Raw genomic sequence first — 9,726 nt, forward strand, 5'->3', positions numbered from 1 at the left:
TCTATCTATCTGTCTATCTGTCTGTCTATCTGTCTGTCTATCTGTCTGTCTGTCTGTCTGTCTGTCTATCTAATACTGTAGCGTAAATGATAGTTTACATGTATACGTGCGCTGATTGGCAACCAAAGCGCAGTGACACGCCATTGGTCGTTTGCTGCGATGGGCGTGGCCTGAACAGACAGCCTTGACAGACGCTTTGAGGTTGAATGGAGGTGTCACCGACCGACAGCTGGTACGTGGAGCTGTTTACACAACTTAGCAGCAGGTAAGTTTTACAAAAGGCGGACATACTTTATGTTTTAGTAATTGCAGACATATTGACATGTTCATTTATTTGTGTGTCTACGTTGGCAACTCGCGAAACATGTTGACGACTGTAAATTGTAACCTAAATTAAACTATAGCCAATACCGCAGACGATGACATTTATGCCTATATAAGTAACTGTGCGTTATAACGTTGCGCAGATGAACACAAAGCTGCCAGTGGATATTTGATCTAAAGTCATCTCCTCTCCGCAGCGGAGTTGACCTGTTTATGATTGCATGTATATTGCTCCGCTTAATTCACGACTCGTGTCGTTTTAATGATGTTTACTTTTCGCACTGATGAGCCGCAGCTTATCCGATTAAGTATGCCACTTACTGTGGCGTGCAGATAAGGAGCGGCAGTGCGGTTAACTGTGCAGCACCTGTCTGATAAAGTTGACTGTAGATCACACTGCTGCTGTAGACTACTGTACATGTCAGCCCTCTCTTTTTTTTACCCTCATCTCTCTCTTTTTTTTTTGAATGGGCTCTTTCACTTGTAAGTCAGGCTATAACAAAAAACCGTCCACACGGCTCATGGCTTGTGTGCTGAGGGACTTCGGTTTATTTTTTCCATCTCCTGAGATAATAACAGGGTTTTAAAAACAATGCCTGATCTGATTGAAGCCCTGGCTCTCTGTTGTGTCTGCTGCGAGTAAAACAGCATAGTTGTATTTCTTCCAGCTTCCTTGTTTTAGATCCGAGCTTCCTGGTACCACTTTGGGGTTAAGGGAATGCAGGCTGGCTCCAGTCTTTGTGTCCATTTAAGTCACTTTGAAAGTGGTATTTTTCTTCCTAAAATGAGCCAGTAATTGTTTCATTTAACCCATCGTATGGGAACATTGCTATCCTTAACAATAAGGCACATATTACATATTTAGTGGTTATGTTAATGTCAAATGTTGACAACGCCCAGTTAAAATTGATCTCTCTCCAAACAAATCAGACTAGTGATGTCAACGGTTGGGTGAGGCGTTCCAGTAAGACATGAGATAACAGTGACACAGTGGTTTGAAATATTTTGGCTATTGACTGAGTGCTGGTAATCCAGTCTTGAACCTGGTGCTCGAGGAAATAACTCAAAACATATGGGGACATTAAGTAACACTGTAAAACAATCATTTATCATAGTTATACCACTCATGATCTGCAAAAAAAAAATGGTTACGGTCCACATGATTCTAGATGTGACCTCCGTCGTGACGGTATAACCGGTAATCAGACGGTGCGATCATCATGCCAAAATATGTCATGACCACACAGTGGGACAACGCAAACATCAACAGTGACATAATGCAGCGATAACAACATGTGGAATAGCTGTTCAGGTGAGACGATGACTGCACCAGAGAACCAGGATTGCTATTTGAACGTCAACGCAAAAACAGATTACCACTAACTTATTGTCATTAATCAGAGGCCTAACCCAACACCCTTTTAGCTATAAGTATAAGTCTAAGTAATTGTAAATATATTAAGCTTCACACAACACAAAACCTCTTGCAGTAAATATAGCCTGGGAACATTATTTACCAGTTAAAGTTTTTTATACTGTAACCCTCAAGTCCAATGTAGAAAGTTGGCGGCATAGAAGGACTGGAAAGAATCACCACTAATGTACCCAACACTGCCATCTCTTCAGTTGTCGTCTTTAACAGGATGAAGCTGCTGCCAATTAAAGAAACACGCCCCAAAACATAACTTTGAGCCATGAAGTTTTATAAATAGAACAGTCATTTTGAAAATGTGTCTTTCTATTGACACACGAGAGGGGGACGACCAACAGGTGAAAATAGTCAACATATAAGTCAACTAACGTATTAGCGACTGTATAGTATGTAGAGAAGTTGGGGTTTACTCAGTTACATGAGTTATCTTTAATAGGCATCTAGCAGCCATTATGTTTCTAAGGTATCATTCAAATCTGAATTATGGTGCAAGATTCAAGACCTACCAGTTTTAATCGTTTTAAGTCCCTGTGAAGCGGAAGCAAGAGCTTCTTCCTGTACTGTGACGTGTTCCCAAGTGAACAGGAATATTTGAGCAGTGTACAGTTACAAGAGCGATTTAAATCAAATCCTTTGCATTTGACTGGACCACTAAAAAGTGGGCGGGCTTAGAATGAAGCTCGATACGGAGCGACAGAAGACTGTTGACTCCACACACGCCTCCCTTGTCACAAAGAAATAGTTTTTCTGTATTTTTTTTTTCATATTTTGCTAGATAGGTGCAAATTATGACCGGGGGTGTGATCAAAAAGGGTTAAAAAGGCATTTTTCATTTCATCTTGATTAATTGGAAAGTCAGTGTAATTTAAAGGCACAGTGTGTAGCAATTCAGGCTCTAGCAGAAATGGAATATGAGCCCCTCCTATATTAATAGGGTCCTCCTCACGGAGTCTTCCATGTTGCACCGCCATGTTTTCTACAGTAGCCCAGCACGGACAAACTAAACACTGGCTCTAGTAAGGGCCTTTCACGTTTTTTTACGTTACCTGAAGGCCACCGTAGTTCTCTGCTTGTGAAACATGCCAGCCACCATCTGAGTTGCCACCAAATCCTACAGATTGTCTTTAAATGCACACACACACACACACACACACACACACACACACACACACAGATCACCCTGACGAAATGTATCACCCTTCCAACGTTTGTCAAACTTTAACCAAAGTTAAGTCTAACCCTTAAATTGACTTTTTTTAAGTTGCCTTTTTATTTTTATTATGTAGGTCAATCGGTGTCACTTTTAAACATCTTCTGGAAGACAGAGTTCAGTTTCTCCTTCATGTTTTGTTAAAATTAGATCGATGACAAATGGACATGGACAAGGAGAGAGTGAATCATTGTGCCCACTGAGGGCAAATATCACGAGACATGAGACCTTTCTACACAAAGAACACTCAGTCCTCTTCAAAATGTCCCCATTTTAAAAGCAATTTTTGGACAAATGTTTGGAGGGCAATCCCAAAGCAGTCGTAACACCAATGTAATCTTTGTTTTGTTGTCCCAGTTTTTCCAAATTGCTTTGGCTCATTTTTATTAAAACAGTCGTAACATTCTCTAAACTGTGAGAATGTACCGACCCACAGAAAACATTTCATTCAAGCTTCAAAACCTAGTTATTGGGTCAGTTAATTGGCCAATAGCACCAAAAAGAAAAGTTGTTTTGTCATCGTGTGAGTTACCTTTTGATCTTTTATGTAAAGTCATGAAAAAAACATGCAACAATAAAGTGGTAGTTCAGTAGAAAACAACAAATTGTACCACCTCACATTACGTAACACCGTGTCATAGATTATTATGTGATACACATGTATATGTCTGAAAGATAATGATAACTTAAAAGATCATTAGCTCCACCATACGTGACTGAGTGAGTGTGCACCTCTTTGTCCGTCCACGGCTAATCCCGCAGCAAACTCCACAATACTTTGTGTGGCCAGTTATGGCCGCATGCTCAAAGACCTCTCTTGGTCGTGGTGACTCACACTTTCTCAAAACATCTTCTATTGCCTGTTTGATACTGCCAGTGAGTGACTGCTGACTACTCGGTGGATCTGACACACAGTGCATCACAAGGAAGTGTTCGGTCTTCGGTTGGAATGCTCAAGTTGGAGAAGCAGTTTGGTTAAAAAAAAAAAAAAAATGAGCAGGTGCGAACTGCTTTTTGAAAACTGGTTTCCCTTACACACCTGGCTACAAACACACCTCAGACTTTGCAATCAATTTGTTTTATTTAAATTGTGATTTCAGAGGACAAACTGAGCTGACCTGTGACATGCCGTTGATTATGCTGCAGACACGAAGAACTGATAGTAAGGGCTTGTTGAGTGAAATGTTTTCTCAATTAATCGATCGTCAGGAAGCAAATCTGCATCTATTCTGATGATTGGGTAATTGTTAAAGTCTGGCAAACATTCCCTGTAGTTCAATCTTCTCAATTGTGATGATTTGCTGCATTTTTTAAATCTAATATGTTATGAATAGCTTTAGGTTTTTCACTGTTGAAAGGATAAACATAACATTTTAAGCAGTCACATCTGGCTTTTAGGAAAAGAGCATTTTTTTTTTACTATTTTCAGATGTTTTATAGACTAATTGATCAATCGATTAATGGAAAACGATTCAGCATTTTAATCAATAAGTAAAACAATCATTAGTTAAAGCCTGAAGGCTTTGTTTTGTAACCTCTCAACTTTGCTGCTTTAGGCAGACGTCGCCTTGGAGTGCTGAGCCCTCGTCAGCCCACACTCCTGCTCCGTATTCTCAGAAAACCTGACGCATTTTAAATGACAAGGTTATTGCAAAACACCCTAAACTCCACACACTGCAGCTCCGAAATGCTGCAGACAGCCGCAGACTCCCTTCAACATGAGACGCCGCCCTCGCGCTTGTTACGTGGGGGTTATAAAAACAAACGGCAAACACTTCTTGGCAGTCGGGTACCTGCGGACTCCCTGGAAAGCAGTCTCCATCGTGGCTGAGGCTGCTTCATGCCAAGTGTGTGAGCGTGCGGATCTATTTCTGCTGCTGATCATGTCTATGTGACGCACTTGGTACATCCTGTGCTTGTAGCAGTTGGATCGCTTTCCACTCAGTGACCTCCTGTGAACGCTTAGCGCTATGTTACCGCATTGCCTCATTATGCCCACTGTGGCTAAATAAGGTCTGCTGCGTGGTGAGACTGGTGATCCACAGGAATCCTCACATTTGTCCATGTGCTTTTGACTTTTTTCCCCCCCCGGTTTGTCTGGAAACAATGTTTACTTTTCCCCTCGCGTCAGTTGCAGAATATCCAGAACGTTTGGTCTGAGAATGAGACAAATTTTGCAGACGTACTGCTCCCTTCTGCTTTGCTGTGTGCTTGCTGAAGCAAGGGAAATGTGAGATTCTTTGCACTTGGTTGAACACGCACACAAACGGCATCGATGCCTCGAAAGCAAAGAGTGGAACCCATGTTAGCAAACCACAAGGCAGCTGAACCATGGCAATTTTCTTGAAAAGCATAAGTGGTAACCTGTAAATTTAACTTTAAAAAAATTTAAATAAAATACGTATTTATTTATTTGAAACAAACAGACGTTCACAGCTTTTTTTCCCCCCAAGTTTTCTTCACAAACTGGCCAGGAGCTGTAAGCCAAAGTCACAACTGATGACTAGATAGCAGCTACGCATACTTCTGTATTACAAAAATGTCTTTTCTTTCTCAGTAAGAGTTTGATTGAAAACACGAATCATTCGCGCTCCGTGTTCCCCCACAGCTCTCTGGTTATCCGCAGGCCTTCTGTCTGAGGCCGCAGCTGTATCTAGGGTAACAAGGCTGTCTTTGTTCGGAGCTGATTTTATCCTCGATAAGAACGGATTTAGAAGTATTTCATGCATAAAGAATGAATCTATTCACTATTCCCAAACGCTGATGGACATGTATGTAAGTAAGGGGTCATGCACTGGGTATGCTGTAAGTGCAAAGATCAAAGAAAGTAGACATGTTTTTAAATTGACTGCTAAAGTCTTGGAGGCTGCAGAAGAAAAACCGCTGGTATTTTGTTAAGTATTGTGTAAGTCAGTGGACGTTGCGTGTGCACTAAATCCACATGCATATTGTATGTGCTCATGTGTGACCTCTAGGGTTGCAAAGGGGCGGAAATTTTCCGGAAACTTTCCATGGGATGTTAAGCTCAGAAATTATGGACATTTTGACCATTTTCTTTTTGCATAAGTTTTTTTGCAAAAGCATATAACAGGGAACTTAAATGTAGTTGAGAACAAGACGATGCAAGCCTAGCTCAGCTGGACCCTGGATGCAGCTAGTTGAGAACATTGTCTGCCAGAAACGTAAACGTAAACATAAAACGTTCTGTTGTTTTTGAACGTCTTTGTCATTACCTAGCATATTGATTACTTGGTAAACTGAAGCCATGCTCATTTTAATACCAAGTTTATTTGTATACATTAGGCTAACTTTTTACAGCAGTGAGAGTAGGATGTATGTATGTCCACACAAAAGTACACCATCACCTCGATTATTAGCGGCTGTTGGGGTCCATCAAAAAGCGCGAGTTGGGCGACTTATCATAAATAAAAGTAATTACTGCAAATGAAAGGCTGAGCAATAAAAACGTAATTCAAAACTATATTTTAAAGATGTATGGAATGCAGCACATGCTGTGTTTCTTTGCAAAGGATGTAGCTAGCTATTGTAAACCAAATTGCTTTATCTCTCAACCCGACATGATCAAATATGTCAAATGAAAGTATTCCTCCATCACATGCACACTACAGCAGGGCTATTGAGGCCACACTACTGCATTTGAGCAATGAAAGAATAAAGTTCTACTCACAAATGGATTAAGTCAAGAATGACATTTTTAAAATTTGTATTAGAAATCTTTGCATGCATGTCTGCTTATGACAAAACAAAATGTTTTGTCATGTTTTGTCATATATGACAAGGTAAATACAGTTAAATTACCCCAAAATTTCCAGTCTATTCCCATTTATTCCCATGGAAAGTTTCCAACTTTTAATATTCCCGGAATTTTGCAACCCTAGTGACCACACAGGATGTATAGCATGTGTCTGTTTCACTGCAACGTATCCTCAGGTCAGTTCGATATCTCATGTAAAGTTACTCCTCATCTTGCGTGCGAAAGCCAGCAACACGTGTCATTAGTTACATGCATTTGGTCTTTTGAAAATATTCTTCTGTTTTCACAGGAAACAACCCAATTTGGTTTAATTACCTATAAATAGGTAATTCATTATTAATTATGTTAAATACCAAAACTACTTGGTTAGGTTTAGGAAAAGATTGTGAAATAATTAGTAATGTTTAGGCAACAAAACTAAGTTTAGAAAAAGATTGTCATTTGGGTTAAGATAACAACGAAAGTGCCGTTACTGAAGTACACAATTTTCAGGACAAATGAATCAATGTTGATTTCTCGTTTCACATGGCGAACGAACAGCGGTTTGTTTTTGTTTCATGATTACGTGCATAACATACAAAATGATTTCACGGGATACTTACTACTACTACTACTACTACTAATGCTGGATGAGACCTGCCTGTCCTGTTTGCATAGTGCATTTGTGTTTCACCATAGTATTTCTTCAAAACTCCTTAACTGTCACATGTTACCTAATCCAACCTAAACTCCACACCCTCTGACCCCTGAGCCCTAATGGACCAATAAACCCCGTTATCGCCATCACAGACCCCACAGAAGGGATCACACACACACACGCACACACACACACACACACACACACACACACACACACACACACACACACACACACAAAACTTCTCGGGAAACCCCTTTGTAACTCTACCTCTTCCTGTCTGCCTTCCTCTTGCCTGATGGATTTAGCACACTATTCTCCCAGCATCATACACCATCGACCTGTCCATCTCTGATTGTTGGAAGTCATATTTACACCAACTCCTCCAATCAGCACATTTCGTTTTGTTTTTTTAGGACATATCCACCTGTTTGTTGCAGATTTTGCAGCATTATTTTATACACTGTACACAGGCCCTGACAAGAAAAAAAAATCTCTGGTCAGTCAGGACATTCAGATTTACAGACACACACACATGCACACGCCTCACACACATTCACCGGTCGAAGTGGACTTCCTCATATTGTTCAGCATGTTGATGCAGGAAATCACGTTGATTGATATCCCCCCCATAGCTCACACTGAATCAAACGTTCGGAGTGTCGTTGCAACCTTTGAATGTGTGTTTCTGCCGCCTTTGGTCTCAGTCAACTAAGACTTCTTTGCTCAATCAGACATCTTTTTTAATGCTTTTTCATGCCGGATGACTTATTTCCAAGCAATTTATGAGCACATCTCTGGTAAACACAAGATTGAAAGTGGTGCCTTTGTGTGTCTTAGTATGGTTATAATCAAAGACGACTATACCTGTCGGCTATACAGCAGGAGACACAGTTTGCAACATGCATTTCCTTATGAGAAAATTCAAGCGCTGTCACTCTGTTATTTTTTTCTTGCTAGCTGTATAGGGACAAACTCTGCAGGTGCTTTCCTCCCTCTTCCACTTTCTCCAGGTCTATATGTAAGAGAGGATAAGACACACCACGTAGGTTGGGGATTTCCAATCAAGCGCACACACACACACACACACACACACACACACAGACAACCACCACACACACAGTCTGCTGCACCGCTTCTCTCTTGCTTTACGTACGAAAGCACTTCTACAAGTCGCTGTCAGATCCTTCCTGTTTTTTTTTTTCTCTGAGATTTCTGCAGCGCTCCTGAACGGAAACGAGCGCTCCTGTTTTCTGTTTTCGGGGGCCGCGTTGTTTGAGACACCGCGATGCACTGTGACGGCTGCCCCGCACAGGGAAGGTGTAGACTGATATGTATCACTGTCGAAACTCGGATCAGGAACCAATTCACATCAATCGTAAATAGTCAACAGTCATGGGGGAAGTTTGCTTCACTGGCATGTGGCCTTGGCATCTGTAAGCATTTTCAACTTGTCATCTATTTATTAGCACCTGGGCATTTGACAGGATTTAATGGTACTAATGGTGCAAGAAAAACAATGTGTGCTATTCAAGTAATGGATGTTGTCCATTAGGTCCAGAGGGAAGGTCCAACAAGTTAGGAAAGGTCAACGGATTGACTCTGATTGATGACGTTTGGAGTGTTAATTGATACGGTGCAACAGCATTTGTACGAAGAGTCATTTTATATATTATCTGTGCTTTGTGGTAGTACAGACAGTGAATCGCTTTGCTCTCACATCAGTGTCTACATACACAATGTGGCTTCGTTTGTTAAAACTCAAATTCCCTCTCGAGTCCCTGGTGATGTTTGTTTGAGCAATTGTGTATTTAAGAAGGTTCTTTGTGTGAGAAATGCACAGAAATAGCTTGCGGACTTTGAGCAAAAAGTCAAAATTAAGTCCTGTATTTGAAAATTTAATTTCCAGTAATATTAGCAACAATGACCTACAATGACCTATAATGACCTTTTGTTTTAATGGTTTTATGTGAAGCACTTTGAATTACCTTGTTGTAGAAATGTGCTATACAAATAAACTTGCCTTGCCTTGCAATCGAAGAGCTATGATGGCTATTTCGGGCTTTTAGAGGCTTGCTTTCTTTCAGGTTTTTTCTAAGTTAGTAATTTGTAAAGGTTGTGGTGCATCTATTTTTAAGCTTTTCTAAACTCTGCTCTCTCTCTCTCTCTCTCTCTCTTTCTCTCTCTCTCTCTCTCTCTCTCTCTCTCAGTCTGTCCATCTAAATATAGAGTGTTGTCTTCCCACTCATTCTGACAGAGAGGAAATGCTGTGTGTGTGTGAGCTCCTACACTGCATTAATAGTTCCGTCAGAAAGATAGAAACAGAGTGTAAATTTGCACATCTGTGT

General features: G+C 40.6%; 1 protein-coding gene across 2 annotated transcripts in view; it reads left to right on the forward strand.

Annotated features, from left to right (window-relative positions):
• Positions 1-190: 190 nt before the first annotated feature.
• The window catches only part of LOC137885447 (phosphoinositide 3-kinase regulatory subunit 6), a 26,196-nt gene continuing 16,660 nt past the window's right edge, over positions 191-9,726 (forward strand). For both annotated transcript variants that reach the window (XM_068727731.1, XM_068727734.1), the window contains exon 1: positions 191-265. The gene's annotated coding sequence lies outside the window, so the exon portion shown is untranslated. The remainder of the gene's footprint in view (positions 266-9,726) is intronic.

This window comes from Cebidichthys violaceus, unplaced genomic scaffold (assembly GCF_023349555.1).
Source record: "Cebidichthys violaceus isolate CVI_PGR_0920_01 unplaced genomic scaffold, fCebVio1.0.p SCAF_4, whole genome shotgun sequence".
Taxonomy (NCBI): Eukaryota; Metazoa; Chordata; class Actinopteri; order Perciformes; family Stichaeidae; genus Cebidichthys; species Cebidichthys violaceus.